This window comes from Triticum aestivum, chromosome 3B, assembly GCF_018294505.1.
Source record: "Triticum aestivum cultivar Chinese Spring chromosome 3B, IWGSC CS RefSeq v2.1, whole genome shotgun sequence".
Taxonomy (NCBI): Eukaryota; Viridiplantae; Streptophyta; class Magnoliopsida; order Poales; family Poaceae; genus Triticum; species Triticum aestivum.
In genome coordinates this window covers 272,726,830-272,745,342 of record NC_057801.1, presented here as the reverse complement: position 1 = coordinate 272,745,342, position 18,513 = coordinate 272,726,830, and positions in this window count along the sequence as shown.

Genomic DNA, 18,513 nt, shown 5'->3' with positions numbered 1-18,513 from the left:
TGTTATATGAGTTATGGCAATACTCCCGAACTCCCGCCCCAGTACTAGGTGGCGTCGAGGTTATCTCACCAACAACTGCATAAAATATATTTTCGATGTCGGCAAAACTCAGGTATTCCAGAACTGCAACGATAGAATTGTGACGACAACACCTCGGAGCTCAACTACCCGGGACACTGCCACAACCCCTAAATGTCAGGAGGCACCAAGAACAATATTCTCATCACAAGACTATCGGAACGATCCCAAGATACCCGCGTAATCCTAAAAAAAATTAAGTGAAATTTGAGGAGAGGAAAGTCAAAACTTCCATGTCAGGAGACCTCACCAGAGCGACGAAGGGACTGAGGAGTAAAAAGAATCCTACTCTCCGATATATATAATCCTAAGACTCAAAACATTTTTGATCTAGACTCAACAACACCAGCAATCAATCAAGCAGGGGGCTCCTAAGTCGGGGATGGCTCTGATCATCTTCCTTCACATTGGCTCGAATCATGGCTATCTCCATTTCCTTGTAGTATTCTTCAACACTCTTTGTTCCTTGCTTGAGGAGTTGTAGCTTCTTGAAGAGATCGCGGTTGTAGTAGGTGGGCACAAAACGTGCTCGCATTACATCCTTCATTTGAGCCCAAGTGGTGATAGGTGGTTCACCTCTTGCTTGACGGTGTTTAAGGACTTGTTCCCACCATATGAGCACATAGTCTTGGAACTCAAGTGATGCCATAGCGATCTTCTTCTCTTCCTCATAGTTGTGTAAACGAAAAATTTTGTCGACCTTCAATGCCTATGAGAGGTACTCTTCCGGATCATTGCTTCCATTGAAGTTGGGCATTGTGAACTTGAGCTTTCCATAGCGTTGTTCTTCATTGTGTTGTTGGCGATGTTGATGATGACGCCCTTGACATGGAGGGTAATCATCCTCATGTTGCTCTTGTCACGGAGGAAATCCATGATCAACTTGCTCTTGTTGAACTTGAGGTTGAAGTGGAGCTTGACGAGCTTGTGGAGCTTGACGTGCTTGTGGAGGAGCTTGTGGAGCTTGACGTTGCACACGCGGTTGGTAGTTCCTCTCTTGGATTTCTTCTCGAAGGGATTCCTCTTGATTGCGCCGTTCGCGATTGTGGTTGGCGATGGATCGACTTGATTCTTGAAGGGCACGTTCCGCCTCAAGACCTTGCGCTTCTCGTTGTTGTTGTTGAAGATGTTGAGCCTCGGCGTCTTGTTCCTCTTGGTGTAGATGCGCTCATTCTTCTTCTTGGCGTCGTAGTCGTTGTCGTTCTTGAGCTTTAGCAAAAGCTACTTTGTTTGATTGAGGACGAGGGATTTGCTCATCGACTTGCTCTTGTGAATGCTTGTCATGTAGCGGGTTCCGAGATGCATGCCGGGCTTGACGCGCCGCTCATCGAAGAGTGTTCGATGACGGTGTACTTGAGTCGGAGAAGGTGTCATCGGAGTGTCGACTTGAGCGGCTCCATCTTGAGGATGAAGAAGTGGAAGGACGTCAGTTCCTCATGAAGGCGCGGATCTCATCCATTATGCATCATTTTCTTGCTTTTGAGCGTCGAATTTGTTGTTGAAGTAGTCCCTCATTGCTTGTTGTTCTTGGTGCAATGCCTTTTGAGCTCCAAATAGGTGGCTCTTGGTGACAAATGATGTCATCTCGTCATCATTCTCGATGAGAGGTGGAGTGGTAGAAGAACTTGGCCTATCCATCATTCCAAGCAAAATGTAAGTTGTAGAAAGAAAAGAACGTGTACCAAATGTACCTTGACCGAAGTTGAAGATGAATCAAGTTCACTCAAATGTGGACAAGGAAATAGCACTGTTGGTACCAATTCTTGTCGGTTCTCACACCTACACACGTAAAAGCTTATGGTGGAGCTTGGTTAGGATAGTGGCACAAAATTTGATGCAATAGTAAGTGAGCTTCAATAATGTTGGAAAAGATTCACAAATTTGCAAATGCAATAAGTAGACCAAGCAAGTATGGGTACACGGAAACACACACGCAAATAGATAAATGGGATTGTGCAATCCAAAAGTGAGCCAAAATGTGGAAACCACGAAAATGCTCTTGTTACACAATACTAGAGAGACGCTAGCACGATTGCACAATAGGCGGATACGCAAACTTGTGCACAACCTACTAGGCAAAAATTCAACGATCTCTATCCCAAGTATTCTATATGTATGATATTTCGGTGCTATGATCCAAGATGATCGGATATGACAATCTTAATGTTGTATGATGCTATGGTTCTTGCTTATAAGCTCTTCGCTTATCTTTCCTCTTTGCTTAAAAGCTTGGGTGGCTCTTTCACTTTTGAGCTCTTTTCTTATGCAAACTCTCACGAACCAAGATAGTAATTGTGTATGCGATGACAACTTTGTGACACACAAGTGGATCTCAAGATATGCACCACTATTGTATGGTATGTATGCTATGGAGTATGATCACTAATGTGCACAAGTCACGTTGCCGGCAATACTCAACGGCTAGTCTCGATGGGTAAGCTACGCAAAAGTGGGGACATGTGGGGTATCAATGCAATTGCAAGGTATGACAAAGATGTCGTCGAAGTTACCGTCATTGGCGATGATGAGACCCTTGCGAAGATGAGCCGTGGTGTTAATGAAGTCGAACCGTACCTAGATAGCCGAAACACAAAAGGATACGGGAGCCACAACTCAAAATCTCAAGGACCCAAAATGTGTCAAAATCATCCTAGGAGGTGTCGGGGAAGATGGTGGTGTACCTCCTCCACCTCAGCCTCAACCCCTCCGCCGCGCCATCTCGCCGGCCGCCGCGCCGTCCCGCCGTCCGCCGCACCGTCTCGCCGTCGCCTCCTCCCCTCCTCGCAGCCCAAGCTCGCCGGCGACCGCGCCCCGGCCGGCCCCGACCCTCCTCTCTGGCCTCCTCCTCGCCAACTCCGGTGAGCTCGCTCCGATGAACCTCGATCCGCGCGCCCGACCGGATCCAGATCTAGAAAACTCTAGGTTGACCTCGTTTTTTTGCTAAGTCTGCATTATTTTTAGCCCTGTTCATCGCATCATGACTCCGTCATCGTAGCTCCGTTTCATGCGCATGATATATCAAAATGTTCATCAGGAGATGCTCCTAATTTTGTTCCATTGTGACATGTTTGTTTGAGGTCATATAGATGCTCAAATCTCTGATGCAAGAGTGCTATATAATGTTAGTTTCCGATTCTTAACAGTTTGTGGGCATTTGTCATTTTTGCTACATTTATTGTGTGCATCTTTTGGGCATTAGCTCTACATTTGTTTTGTACTATGCCATGCCATATTTACAGGAGTGCTTTCCATGTATTTTTGTGATCAATGTGGTGACTAGAACAAGCATGCAAACTAGGCTTCGTGATGTTGCTGATTTCAGTCCCTGTACCGCTGTTATTTTTATGCCATGTAAACTTTATGCTACAGAGAGATCCATGCATATTTTGAGATACTTCAGTAAGGATGTTTTGAACATATGGTTATGCGCTATCCATTCATGCCCCTGTTTGCAATTTTGGAGTAGTCCAGCATGTCATTTTCTTGCTCTAACTTTGCTATAAAATGTTTCCTGACAGATTGTTTACATGTTATTCAATTTTGCCAAGGTTGTTGTAGTTGATCCTTGCATGCTATGAACTTGTTCTTGCCTTGGTTAGTTTCATAAACATTTCTTCTTGCTGATTCCATGCTTATCTTGTCATGCAATGACTTGTGGTGAGTGAATCGAGCTCGCGAAAATGCCTTCATAATTCTGTCAATGCCATGCTCTGTTTGCTGAATCTGTTAACGAAACTTGCTGAGTTTACATGGGTGCCATCACATCTTCTGATCCCTTTTGGCTCATGGTCACTAAGGGACTTTTGTTCTATGCTTTGAGTAGAATCATTTCATGTCTTGTTTTGCTATTATAAGTTCCTGTAGCATGTTGATTGCTTGCTCTGAACATTGCTACCTGATGCTGTTTCTGCCATTTTCAGTATTTTCACTAAATCTGTGAAGCTGATATCTTTTGCACTTTTGCCATGCTTGTTTGAACCTTCTATTGGGTGATTTAGCCGTAGCTCAGTGTTCATCTTTTGTCAAGCATCTCCTGTAGATCACTGCCATATGCTTTGTTGTTATGTTGGGGTGCTGTAGCATAGTTTCTTGTTGCATGCTAAGTAGCATCATGCTGTTAATCGCAGATTTGTGTCATTCTTGTTTTGCTTGCCAATTGCAAACCGTGCATCCGTTTCCGGTGATCTTTATATCGATTTCAACCGAAATCATCTCATATTTCCAGCGGCATACTTGGTTTGCCAATTTGATGCCTTGTTCATCATTTTTCCTTCCGGAGCCCGCATATGCATTGCATATCACATCTCGCATATCATGCCATGTATAGCATCATGTTGCTTGTGCATTGCACCATGATTTATTGTGGTTCCATTGTTTGTGTTCTTGCTTTGGGTAGATCCGGGAGACGAGTACATGAACGAGGAACCTGTTGAGAACGCTTACGAGGATCAAGCTCTCGACAACTTTGAGAACTTTGCAGGCAAGATGACCATACCTTTGATATCACTTCTATCTTTGCTTTGCTAGTTGCTCGCTCTATCGCTATGTTAGCTCTACCTACCACTTTGTTATCATGTCTCCCATATTGCCATGTCAAGCCTCTAACCATCCTGTCCTAGCAAACTGTTGTTTGGCTATGTCACCGCTTTTGCTCAGCCCCTCTTATAGCGTTGCTAGTTGTAGGTGAAGATGAAGTTTGTTCCTTGTTGGAACATGGATATTTGGGATATCACAATATCTCTTGTTTAATTAATGCACCTCATATACTTGGTAAAGGGTGGAAGGCTCGGCCTTATGCTTGGTGTCTTGTTCCACTCTTGTCGCCCTAGTTTCCGTCATACCGGTGTTATGTTCCTTGATTTTGCATTCCTTCGGTCTTCTCAGTTATTCAATCTATTCCGCTTGTGGTCGGTTATCACCTCATAATTTTGAGATGTTTTCCATAAGTCCACAACAAGCTTATTCTTTCGTTTTTGATTTTCTCAACAACTCCGTTCAACCTTTCCTTCTAAGTTCTTTTCATTCAACTCTTTCAATTCTTTCGGAGGTTTTGTGTCATGTCTTCATCAAGTATCATTCCATCCTCTCAAGTTCATGTTCTATTCTTTCCATGTTCAGCCGGAGTGCTGCCTAAATCCTTTCAGTCTTATTCGTTTCTTATCTCGTTCTAACCGGAGTGGTCTCATAGTCTATCTGATTCCGTGAGCTTTCGAATCCCGTCATTCTCGTCGTTCTTCTCTTCTTCTCAAGTGCTCTCGATTCTTTGCTTCTTATCTTGAGTTCTTGTTTCACCTCATCCCTTTTCCCTTCCATCGCGGCCCTAAGATCTCGGGACGAGATCTCTTGTTAGTGGAGGAGTGTTGTAACACCCCGAATTCGATGCGACGGGTGTCCGCCAGTTATTCGCCATAGTTGCCATGTCATTTTCTTGCGTGTTGCATCTTGACATGTCATCATCTGCATTTCATCCGCATGTTTTTAAAAACTTGCATCCGTTCGGGTTCTCCCGATTCTCTCCGTTGTCCGTTCGGAGTCCAGACCTCTCGTGCGTGCCCCGTTGCCCCTCTCAGACCTTGTTTCGTGTGCGGGTGTTAAACATTCTCGGAATGGACCGAGGTTTGCCGAAAAGCCTTGGTATAGCACCGGTAGACCGCCCGTCAAATTTCGTTCCATTTGGAGGTCGTTTGACGCCCCAACGGTTAACCGTGTAGCCTGAAACCTCCTTCTCTTTGCATCCCAGCCCCTCTTCACCACAGCCCACTAGCCCATCCTAACACCCTCCATGCTCTCCGCCGTTTGATCTTGATCGCGTGGCCGAAAACCACACCTCATTTGGACTCTCCTAACTCCCTCTACCTATAAATATGTGCTCCTCATCCAATTTCTCGGATGAACCCTAGCCATCTTCATCCTCGCGCCACCGGACACGTACGCCCCTACCGGACATGTCCGCCGGACACCTCACCCGAACCAATCCCGTCGTGCCACATCGCCCGCGGCCGTCGCCAACCACTCCCACGCCGCTACCTCACCCGCGCCCTTTCCCTCTCTCTCTCCTCCCACCGCGCTGCGACCCGCGAAGCCCGGGCACGGCCCGCCCGAGCCCATCCGACCGCGCCGCCGACCCGCGCCGCCCTGGGCCGCCGCCGACCGCCGCAGCGGCGTTCGCCGCCTCCCGCCGACCACGTCGGCCACCGCGCCCCTCCCCGCCGCCGGTTGCCCCAGCCGCCGCTGGCCGAAGCCCTGCTTGCCACCGCCTCTCCTCGCCGCCGGTCCCGCCTCCGGCCGGATCCGGCAAGGGGCCGACCATACCCGGCGCCCCGGCCCTCTCCGGCGCCCTCTCCGGCCCCCCTCCGGCAATCTTCTTCTCCATCTCCGGCGAGATCCGCCGCCACCTCGCCCGTTGACTTTTCCTCGAGGTAGTTTTCGACCAAGTCCCCGGATCTATGATATTTTTATGCCATGTTCATCGCATCATAACTCCATGCATACTACTCCGTTTTGTGCATGCTACATATCAAAATGTTCGCCATGAGATGCTCTACATTTCATTTCATTGTGCCATGCTTGTTTGAGTTCATCTTGATGCCTGAATCATCGTTGCAATAGTGCTATATGATGTTAATCTGCTAAAACTGTTATAACTTGATGATTTGTTATTTTTGTTGCATTTGATGTGTGCATCCTATGAGCATGAGCTCTGCATGTGTTTTGAACTACATCATGCCATATTTAGAGGGGTGCCATCCATGTATTTTTGTGAGTTGCATAGTGAGTGCATCAAGCTTGTTAAGTAGGGTACTTGTTGTTGCTGTTTTGCTAGGCTGAATCTGCTACATCATGATGCTATGTAAACCTGCTGCTACAAGTCATTCTATGCATAATCTGGAGAAGTTCACTAAGGATGTTTTGTTAAACATGTCATGCTTTATCCATCCATTCCCCTGGTTGCATTTATATCCTGCTGTAGCTTGTTGTAATCTTGCTCTCAATTTGCTAAATAATGTTGCTGTCAGCCTGTTAACATTAAGTTTAGTTTTGCCATGAGCTTTGCTAGTGATCCATGCACCCTATGAACTTGTTCTTGCCATGTATAGATTCATAAAGATGTCTTCTTGCTGTTGGTACCTTGCCATGCCATGTGATGCTCTGTGGTGAGTGGTACAAGCTCAACAACATGCCTAGTTATCGTTGTTTCTGCCATGTTTGAATCTGTCATATCTTTTTCCATGTTTACATGAGTGCCATCATATCTTCTGATCCTTTTTGACTCATGGTCAGTAAAGGACTTTTGTTCTATGCATTTAGTAGTATCATACCATGCCTTAAGTTTCTATGATAAGTTCCTGTAGCATGTTGTTTGGTAGCTCTAAACATTGCAACCTGCTGTTATTTTTGCTAAGTCTGAAACTGTTATTACTTGCAATCTTGCCATGTCTTTTTGAGCATGTTCTAGTGATTTCTGGAGATAGCTCAGTGTTCATGTTTTGTTATGCTTTACTTGTACATCATGTCCATGCCTTTTGTTTTTCTGTTGAGGTGCTTTAACATATTGTTTTGATGCTTGCTAGATGCCTAGTTGCTGTTTTGGACAGATTATTGTTATATCATGTTTGGAGTGTATGTGTTGAACCGTTGCTCCGTTTTGAGTGTGCTCTATATGAAACTTGCTTTATTTTGCATGTAGTTTCATATCATCATGTTGCATCCTTGTTTTGAGGTGTTTGCTTGATGTTTGTATGCATTTTGCATCAATGCCATGTTTAACTTGTTTTGCTCATATCTTCTAGGCCGTAGCTCCGAATTAAATGAACTTTATATGTAACTTGACTAGAATTTCGTGTAGATCATCTTGGTGCATATTAAATTGCTGTTTAACAACTTGAACATAAGGTTTATTCAGATCTGAACCAATTTCGAAACTTGCATATGAGGACTTACCGGATTAGTTATATGTTGTTCCTGGCCTCATTTAAACTTGCCTTGATGTGTTGCTCTTGTTTTGCATCATCTCTTGCCATGAGTAGCTTCATGTAGTCTTGTCTTGCATCATGCTTGGTTGTGCATCTTGTCTTGCCTATGTGTGGTGTGTTTACCATGTTGTGTGTTTCTTCTCGATAGTTCCTGTTTCGTTGCGATCATGAGGATTCGTTCGTCTACGCTTGGTTCGGATTCTCCCGTTCATATTCTTCATGGACTCGCTCTTCTTCCTAGCGGGATTTCAGGCAAGATGACTGCTACCCTGGATCTCACTAATATCATTGCTATGCTAGTTGCTTCGTTCTATCGCTTTGCGGTGCTACCTATCTTTTTCTCTTCAAGCCTCCCAATTGCCATGTCAGCCTCTAACCTTTTTCACCCTTCCTAGCAAACCGTTGTTTGGCTATGTTACCGCTTTGCTCAGCCCCTCTTATAGAGTTTTTAGTTGCAGGTGAAGTTGAAGATTGCTCCATGGTGGACAGGATTATGTTGGGATATCATAATATCTCTTATTTAATTAATGCATCTATATACTTGGTAAAGGGTGGAAGACTCGGCCTTATGCCTGGTGTTTTGTTCCACTCTTGCCGCCCTAGTTTCCGTCATGTCGGTATTATGTTCCCGGATTTTGCGTTCCTTACGCGGTTGGGTGATTTATGGGACTCCCTTGACAGTTCGCTTTGAATAAAACTCCTCCAGCAAGGCCCAACCTTGGTTTTACCATTTGCCTCAACTAGCCCTCTTTTCCCTTGGGTTTCCGGAGCCCGAGGGTCATCTTTATTTTAGCCCCCCTAGGCCAATGCTTTTCTAAGTGTTGGTCCAAACCGAGCGATGTCCGGCGCCCCCTGGGCAACCAGGGTCTATGCCAACCCGTCGTCTTGCTCATCCGGTGTGCCCTGAGAACGAGATATGTGCAGCTCCTATCGGGATTTGTCGGCACATCCGGGCGACTTTGCTGGTCTTATTTTACCATTGTCGAAATGTCTTGTAAACCGGGATTCCAAGTCTGATCGGGTCTTCCTGGGAGAAGGTATATCCTTCGTTGACCGCGAGAGCTTATCATGGGCTAAGTTGAGACACCCCTGCAGGGTATTATCTTTTGAAAGCCGTGCCCGCGGTTATGCGGCAGATGGGAATTTGTTAATGTTCGGTTGTAGATAACTTGACACCAGATCCGAATTAAAACGCATCAACCGTGTGTGTAGTCGTGATGGTCTCTTTTCGATGGAGTCCGGGAAGTGAACACGGTTTTTGGGTTATGTTTAACGTAAGTAGGAGTTCAGGATCACTTCTTGATCATTGCTAGCTTCACGACCGTTCCATTTTGCTCTCTTCTCGCTCTTATTTGCGTATGTTAGCCACCATATTATGCTTAGTCGCTGCTGCAACCTCACCACTTTACCCCTTCCTTTCCCATTAAGCTTTGCTAGTCTTGATACCCATGGTAATGGGATTGCTGAGTCCTCGTGGCTCACAGATTACTACAACAACAGTTGCAGGTACAGGTTTTGCGATGATCATGACGCAAGAATGATGCTTGTTTGTGTTGAGTACTTCTTCTGCTTCTTCGATCAGGGGATAGGTTCCAGGTCGGCAGCCTGGGCTAGCAGGGTGGATGTCGTTTGAGTTTCTGTTTGTGTTTCATCCGTAGTCGGATGATGCTCTTATGTATTGTGATGTTGTATTCGTGTGGCATTGTATGCCTCTTGTATGTATCCCCATCTATTATGTAATGTTGATGTAATGATATCCACCTTGCAAAAGCGTTTCAATATGCGGTTCTATCCTTGGTGGGACCTTTGAGTCTCTTTAGGATAGTATCGCATATTGGGCGTGACAATAGGTTTCCAACATTTTCTCCTTTTCCAGCCAGAATTCCAGCTGCCGGCATTCCCCCTCTTCATGATAAACCTTGTAAAATAAGAGAGAATAGCCACAAGTATCGAGATATAATGTGTAATAACAGCCCATAATGCAATAAATATTGATATAAAAGAATGATGCAAAATGGACATATCAATCCACACCCCGCCGTCCGCCGCCGCATCCACGTCCCCTACAACTCCTCCATGACGCCCTGATCTTGCCTCGCCAACACAACCGGCATCCATGGTCTCCCCTCTGAGGGGACCTGCTCTGGAATCGCCAACGCTTCATGCATCTGCGGCCTCTCCTTCGCGGCTCCCTTCATTGGCCTCCCTCCCCGACACGGTCCACATCGGCGACCCCCCTTGCTCCCCCTTCAGCGGCTCACACGGGATGGAGGGAGTCACGCCGTTGGCCATGGCGGCAGGGGCCTCCCTCCCCGACACGGCCCACATCGGTGACCTCCCTTCCTCCCCCTTGAGCGGCTCACACGGGATGGAGGGAGTCGCATCGTTAGCCATGGCGGCAGGGGCCTCCCTCCCCGACGCGGTACACATCGGCGACCTCCCTTCCTCCCCCTTCAGCGACTCACACGGGATGGAGGGAGTCGTGCCGTCGGCCATGGCCGCAGGGGCGGCCCAGAGGACCTCAAACCTGCTGGTTCCTCTCCCTAATGGGCAAGTATTCAATTCCTCAAATACCTGATGTGTAGCATTTGATCTGTTAGAAGTAATTTTCTTGTTGTGCTCCTGTTACTCATTGGAGTTTGATCTGTTCATGGGGCATATCTGCTTGTTTGTCTATTGTACACATGCTCTGGTTCTTTAGTGCATAACTAGACCAATTAGGGATTCGTGAGTGAAGCAACTAGTTTAATAATTCCTATGAGATGCAAGAAGATAGTTCATTTGTTTTTGATGGAAGTTGCTAGTAGGGGATATTGCAAGCAGAGTTCCTCTAAAATATATTGCAAGGTGCTAGTTTGGTCATTACCCAGTCCCAGGCTGCTTATAATAGTAGTAAACATGGGATATTCTGGCTTCCTTCACTAGTTTGATCAAAGGAGTAACATGTTATCTCATTTGCAAAAAATATTGTAAAAGGTCATGTCATTGGTACATATATGTCATACATACATGCTGATTGCATGGTGTAGCACTAGATAATGGAACAATGTGGAAAAAAGATTATTTTGATCAGTTTTTTCCATGTCATATATGTTGATGGCTTAGCTAGCTAGCCTAATTCCACACTTTTTTTATGTCCAATTTGTGTCAATGTAGGTCAGAGCTGCCACCTTATAAGCTGATTGTGACATACGGGCCGCGTTCTTACAAGAATTACAAGGGCGACCAGTGCATGGTGTCTTCTTGGAGTTGGGACATTTGTGTAGAGAGGCAGACCAGTTATGATCAACTTATGGGGCTGATACAGAGTAAATATCCATGGGAAACGATGAGGGTGTTGTGTTTTTAAAGTGGAATAGTAGCAACCAATATTTTGTGCTAGTTCGCAATGATGAAGATGTGGTCAGCATGTATGATGAGAATGAGGAAGACAAGATTATTAAGATACTTGTTCAGTTCTGCAAGAATGGTGAGGAGGAGAAGTTTGCTCAGAGTTTGCTTCAACCAATTCGACCTTCTCTAGGAAAGGAAGTGCCCAAGCTCATAGTGGAAGATTTAACCCAGAAATCTCAATATGAGTATGAGATACCCGAGGAGAACTTGACAAGGAAAGAAAAATCTAAAGAGGGCTACGAAGGAGAGGATCATGTTGGAATAGATGAGGAGGACCAGTACCTTGATGGTGACGAGCAGGAAAATGGAGGTGAGCAAGCCAAAGATGCTGACCATAAGGCAACCAAAGATGTTTCCCAAGATGTCGAGGAGGATAGTGATGAGCATGAAGAGGATAGTGATGATCATGACGAGGATAGTGAAGAAGGGGCTATTAGTGATGAGGATAGTGATGGGGGCATAGTGTATGATATTCCAGAAATTAGTTATGACAAGGATGATCCACCTATGACAAAAGGGACATTATTTCACTCTATTGAAGAGTTCAGATTTGCACTTGCTACACATGCTATTGTCAACGAGTTCAGTTACAAAATTGATAAAAGTGATCAAAAGAGGGTGAGAGTTTCTTGTTCTTATGAACCACTGGAAGGGAGAAACCCATGCAAGTGGAGGGTGAATGGTTCTACCTTATATGATGAGAAAACAGTAATGGTGAAGAATGAACCCAAGATGCACACATGCCCCAGCACACAAAGAGATGGCAAAGTAAAGGTTGCTAAGAGGAAGTGGATTGCTGCTAGAGTGACTGATTGGTTGAAGGGTGATCCAAGTATGACTAGAATTGCTTTGAAAAAACGGTTGCTTGAGAAATACCATGTCGATATCGATTATCAGAGAGTGCTTGCAGGTAGGCGTATAGACTTGGACCAGATATTTGGCAAGTGGGAGCATAGTTTTGAGTGCTTGCACAACTGGTAGGCTGAGGTGCTTAGGAAGTGCCCAATAAGTATTGTAGTGATAAATCACAAAGAGATCGAAGGACAGCAACACTTCACAAGGGCATTTGTGTGTTTTAGAGCTTGCATTGATGGATTTCTGTTAGGATGTAGACCTTACTTGAATGTTGATGCCACTGCCTTGAATGGGAAATGGAAAGGACAGCTTGCGGTTGCTTGTGGTGTTGATGGACACAATTGGTTGTATCTAGTGGCTTATGTTGTATTTGATTTAGAGACTAAAGAGAACTGGGAGTGGTTCATGGAGAAACTCAAATCAGCTATTGCACACCAGAATGCTAAGTCATATGCACAGATGCATGCAAAGGGTTGGAAACAGCAGTGCATATTGTATTCCCAACTGCTGAACATAGGGAATGCTTTAGAGACATGATAATGGACTTCATAAAGAAATTCCATGGCAAGGTTTTTGAAGAAAATCTATCGCCAGTGGCACACACATATTCTCCTGCCAAGCACAATCACCATATGGACAATATTATGGAAGCCAATCCGGAAGCTATCACATACCTTGATGAGTGGCATTCTAATTTGTGGAGCAGAAGTAAGTTCTCTACAACATGCAAATGTGACTATGTAATGAACAACATAGTTGAGTCATTCAATTCCATGATTAAGAAATTGAAGGGGTTCCCTGTTCTTGAATTATTGGACTCTTTGAGAGAATGGCTAATGGTCAGATTTGAAATAAGAGCTAAAATAGCGAGAAGATTTGTACGTGGACTTCTAAAAATGCTGCCAAGGATCACCAACATGATGAACAATAGATCAAGGGGGATAGTGTTAGTTGGGTTCTCTAGAAGTGATGCCTTGAAAGCGGAGGTCACTATAAAGATCCATGGCTATAATTGGAAGCACTATGTAGATTTGGAGAAGTGGGAATGTACTTGTAGACATTGGGAAGTAACTAGACAACCTTGACTACATGCCATTGCATTCATCACAAGTATTAGAGGAGGTCGAGAGATAGATGACTATGTGCATGAGTACTACTCCGTGAAATCATTCAGCAATGCATATGCAAAAAATGTGCCCACCATGACCGATAAGAAGCAATGGCCAATGGTCGATGTTGGGTTCAAATTGCACCCTCCCATGTTGAAAAAGGCTACTGGTAGACCTAGGACACAAAGGATAAAGTCAGCCTTTGAGAGCATATCCAAAAGAAGACACAAGTGCAAAGAATGCAAAGAATTTGGGCATATGCTGAAGACATGTCCAATACTTCATCCTGAACGCAAGCGAAACAGGTAATTGCTAGCAAAGAATTATATATATGCATGTGAATCTGTTGTTCAGATTTTTGGTGGTCCATATGCTTGTGAACCTGCTATACAAATCCATCATGTAGTCTAAATGCAATGAAATGTATAGTCTTAACTTAATTCTCTATCTGAAAACTGCTAGGAAACGAAAAAAATGTCGAGCCTCAAGACATAGAAGACATAGAATCCAATTCTATAGATGCTGAAACTCTCGGCACCAGCAGGTAAACATTCTTGTTTTCCTTTTGCAAATCTGTATTGGATGTTTTGCTTCAAACAGTCCATAGTGGTCTAATTTTTCCTATTGCAAATCTGCATTTCAACACTCTTGTTTTCATTTATTGTCAATTCTAAAAAGGCGAGAAAAGGAGGTGGTAAATGGGCAAAGCCTAGCCCAGTTTCTGAAGCATCTAAGAAGACTTCTGCTACACATGATAGTCCAGCAAAGAACACAAGAAGCAAACAGTGTCCTCCGTCGAAGAGCACAAGAAGCAGAAAGAAGTTGTGAACCTTCCTGTGCAACTACATATTATTGTGGAGCACTATGCATATGGAACCTTGCAGTGTAGTTGTGTAGCTGATGCAATTGTAGGTTATTTTGTGGAGCACCATGCATATCTGAGCCTTGTTGCATAGATGCTACTACATGTTATTTTCTGGAGCACCATGCCTTGCTGTGTACTATGTTCAGCTTGTCATGTGTCTAGACCTTGTCGTACTTTGCTCAACTTGTGTGGAGCTTGCCTTTTGGGTGGTCCATATGCATGCGAACCTTGCTGTTTAGATTAGATGATGGATTTGTACTCCTATGAAGTAATTTGTTGATATTTATAATGGCCTAACCTCTTTACTATGCTACTGGTCATGATGTTATTATTGCGCTTACTTCTGATCAAATAGTGAATTTATGTGTAATTATGTGCATTGTTATATTTTTAAATAGGTCATGCCAAAATTTGTAACACATCAACTTAGTGTATTTAGATGCTCTCATGGCAAAAGTAATATTTGGCATAAACAGGAGTGGCAAAAGCAAAACAAAAAACCGGGCGCAATATGGTCTTTTCCTTGCTCTGTTTGGTCAAAACGTCCATTGACCTAACAGAATGGCATTTGTGATATATTGTCAAAATCTAAGAGTGGCAGAAGTGAGACATTGAATTCTAGAGTGGCATAAGTGAAGTTGGCAAAAACTAGAGTGGCAAAAACAAAGCTTTCCCATTATATTGCCCCTTATGATAGAAACATTTATTATGCAGTTTGTCGCTTTTATTCTTTGCCATCACAAGTTCATGTGACGCTCAATTTTCTCTTACACTAAATGATCTAACACTTTTAGAAGCAATTTTTATTGCCTTATTGCATACTTGAAGGATCTTGCTCAATCCTTAGGTACATATGATGGACTCTTGAAAATAAGATTTGGCTTTAAGGGTTTTTGCATGCACAAGTTGTATCTCTACTTGGTGCGGAATTTTTGGCTAGCAAAGATAGGGGGCAAGCACCACATGTTGAAGGATCTATGACAATATAACTTCTATGTGAATATGAACAAACATAAATCATTACCTGTCTTCCTTGTCCAACGTCAACAATTTTGACATATAATATTTTGATGTGGGCTCACAATCACAAAATATTTCCAAGATAGTGTATTTGCATGTGAAAGTTCTCTTCCTTCTACTAATCATTCATGAATTTCTTGTATGACTGATATTATGATCGTCAAGCTTCAAAAGATTTCACTTTCTAAACCCAATGTGAAGCTACCACTAGGCATGATATGAACATACAATTTCAACTTCATGATATTCAATTCATTCAACTATTTACTCATAGGATATAAGTGAAGCACAAGAGTAAATGACAAGCTACTCCAAAAAGATATAAGTGAAGATCAAACGAGTAGTTATGTAAATGGGTAGCTAATTGTGGATTCTCTCTTATTTAAAAACTTTTAGATCTAAGTATTTTATTAAAACATCAAGAAAAACAAAATAAAATTACATTCCAAGAATAGCACAACTCATGTGAAGAAGCAAAAACTTAGGCTCAACCGATACTAACCGATAATTGTTGAAGAAGAAAGGTGGGATGCCTACCGGGGCATCCCCAAGCTTAGATGCTTGAGACTTATTGAAATATAAATTTGGGATGCCTTTGGCATCCCCAAGCTTGAGCTTTTGTGTCTCCTTAATTCCTCTCATATCACGGTTTCCCTAAATCTCAAAAACATCATCCACACAAAACTCAACAAGAACTCGTGAGATAAGTTAGTATAAACCAATGCAAAAAACTTATCATTATCTACTCTATCAAACCACAAAAAATTATTATTCAACATTTCATACTAAATGCCTATGCATATTTAATACCCTTATCCTCAAATAGAATCATTAAACAAGCAAACATATGCAAACAATGCAAACATAACAGCATTCGGTCAAAACAGTACAGTCTGTAAAGAATGAAATATTCATCATACTTCCATAACTCCAAAAATTCTTAAATAATTACCACGATTTAGAAAATTTATCAGAGCTTATTCTGCAAAAAGTTTCAGCATTTTATCATATTCTTAATTTTCTAGGGAATTTTCGCAACAGCGATAAACTTTCTGTTTTGAAACAACAACATGTATACTTACAAAATAAGCATGGCAAAGGCTATCATTGCCACTTTTATTGAAATAAAAGATGCAAAACATTTTCGAAATAACATAAAGCAAATCCTAAAAAAATAAAATAATGCTCCAAGTAAAACTCATATCATGTGACGAATGAAAATATAGCTCCAGTGAGGTTACCAATAATGTTGGAGACGAAAGAGGGGATGGCTTCCGGGGCATCCCCAAGATTAGATGCTTGGATCTTCCTTGAATATTACCTTGGGGTTCCTTGTGCATCCCCAAGCTTAGGATCTTGTCACTCATTATTCTCCTCATATCGACATCTCATCCAAAACTTGAAAACATCAATCACACAAAACTTAATGGAACTTCGTGAGATAGGTTAGTATGATAAAGAGCAAACCATTTCACTTTGGTACTGTCAAAGACAAGATACATAATTGTTTCCACACAGTTCCTACTGTAGCATATCATTACCACAATTTATATTGAGAAATATAAGCCATAGAAACAAGGAAACAAGCAAACTATGCATTGAAAACAGAATCTGTCAAAAACATAACAGTCTGTAGTAATCTGTACTCAAACCATACTTATGCTAATCCAAAAATTATTAACAAATTAGGACCACGTGAGAAATTTGTATATTAATCTTCTTCAAAAAGAATCAAATCAAAAGCACTCTTCTGTTAAAAATTAGGGCTATTTTGGTGAGCGCAAAAGTTTCTGTTTTTCAGCAAGATCAAATCAACTATCACCCAATATGATCCCAAAGGCTTTACTTGGCAGTTTATTGAAAAGAAAACAATAAATATGATTACTACAGTAGCATAATCATGTGAACATGCAAAAACAGTAGATAAAAGTGTTGGGTTTGTCTCCCAACAAACGCTTTTCTTTAATGCCTTTTAGCTAGGCATGATGATTTCAATGATGCTCGCATAAAAGATAAGAATTGAAACATGAAAAAGAGCATCATGAATCACATGGAAAGCACATTTAAGCCAAACCCACTTCCTATTCATAGGGATTTTGTTAGCAAATAATTCATGGGAACAAGAACCGACTAGCATAGGAAGGCAAAACATGCATAACTTCAAAACTTTCAACACATAGAGAGGAAACTTGGTATTATTGAGATATGTAAAAGCATATGTTCCTATCTCATAATAATTTTCAGTAGAATCATGAAGAAATTCAACAATATAACCATCACATAAAGCATTCTTTTCATGACACATAAGCATAGCAATTTTGTTATTCTCCACATAAGAAAATTTATTCTCATGAATAGTGGTGGGAGCAAACTCAACAAAATAACTATCATGAGATTGAAAATGAAAATCATGATGACAAGTTTCATGGGTATAATTATTCAATATAGCATACATGTCATCACCCTAATCATCATAGATAGCGACCTTGTTCCCATAGTCTATTGAATCCACTTTCATCATTAAATAAAGTCATGACCTCTCCGAATCCACTTTCATCATTATAATCATCATAAATAGGAGGCATGCAATCATTATAAGTTATAACAAATTTGCACATCAAATCTTGGGGGACTAAAAACATCATCTACATCAAACATAGAATCCCCAAGCTTGTGGCTTTGCATATCATTAGCATCATGGACATTAAAAGAGTTCATGCCAACAACATTGCAATCATGCTCATCATTCAAAGATTCTATGCCAAACATTTTATAGCATTCTTCTTCTAACAATTGAGCACAACTTTCCTATCCATCATTTTCAAGGAATATATTATAAAGATGATCAATAATATGATGCAACCTTAATTCCATTTTTCTATGTAGTTTTCTTTTATAAACCAAACTAGTGATAAGACAAGAAATTAAAAGATCCGATTGCAAGATCTAAAGATATACCTTCAAGCACTCACCTCCCTGGCAACGGTGCCAGAAAGAGCTTGATATCTACTATGCAACTTTATTCTTGTAGACACGTGTTGGGCGTCCAAGTGCAGAATTTTGTAGGACAGTAGCAATTTTCCCTCAAGTGGATTACCTAAGGTTTATCAATCCGTGGCAGGCACAAGATGAAGATAGTCTCTCTCAAGCAACCCTGCAATCAAATTCAAGAAATCTCTTGTGTCCCCAACACACCCAATACAATGGAAAATTGTATAGG